Below are 692 nucleotides of genomic sequence, written 5' to 3'. Positions count from 1 at the left end.
CATTTGTTCTCACCAGTTGGTACCTCTCTTCGAACTTGACCTTGGCCTCTTGTCACGTCTTGCCTTTAAGAGCAGGGTCTCTGAAGACATCCTTATTGATGACAGTTTTGTCCAAGGGGATGTCCACAGAGTACCTTGTGGGCATGAAGTGACTGTGGTTATAAACTTTCACAAAAGACTTGATCTTTGACCTCCTGATGGTTTTCTTCTTGCCCATGGCAGCTGTCACTTTGTGGGGACAGCGGTCAATTCCAGCCACCAGAGCATGGCTGTAGGGATGGTCTGAGGTGTTATCATCCATGTTCTTCACGATGACCGGGAGTAGGGTCTGGCCAGGACCAGCACCACCTTCCCGGGTTTCATGAACTTGCCCACCTCAAGCCTACAGTAGAAAGAATATTTACTTATGGTATTATTTTTATTTAAATTGACTATGCTAGTCCTACACCACCGCTAGCAAACTGCAAGCTTGATGTTATAGTTGTAGCTCTTGTTGTTTGTACTTATACAGTTATATTTTCTAATCTATAGACATCATTCTTAAGATAACAGAGGCTTATTTATTTGCCACCAAATAGCATCCACAGCGATGGTGCTTGCGCCATATACTTTGCAAAATGTTTCTCTAGTTAATTACTGTGTTGATTACTGGCCAATTAATTGCCTGAGCTTTCTGCCACTTTGGGCTTCCA

The 692-nt window shown here is 43.4% G+C and overlaps 1 pseudogene; it reads right to left on the bottom strand.

Moving 5' to 3' along the window:
* Positions 1-367, bottom strand: LOC102749746 (large ribosomal subunit protein eL27 pseudogene; annotated as a pseudogene).
* Positions 368-692: the final 325 nt, after the last annotated feature.

The sequence above is a fragment of the Leptonychotes weddellii genome, chromosome 4, assembly GCF_054177405.1.
Source record: "Leptonychotes weddellii isolate Sample4059 chromosome 4, ASM5417740v2, whole genome shotgun sequence".
Lineage (NCBI taxonomy): Eukaryota > Metazoa > Chordata > Mammalia > Carnivora > Phocidae > Leptonychotes > Leptonychotes weddellii.
The sequence above is the reverse complement of the archived record's forward strand: the minus strand, read 5'-3'. Positions and strand labels throughout refer to the sequence as shown.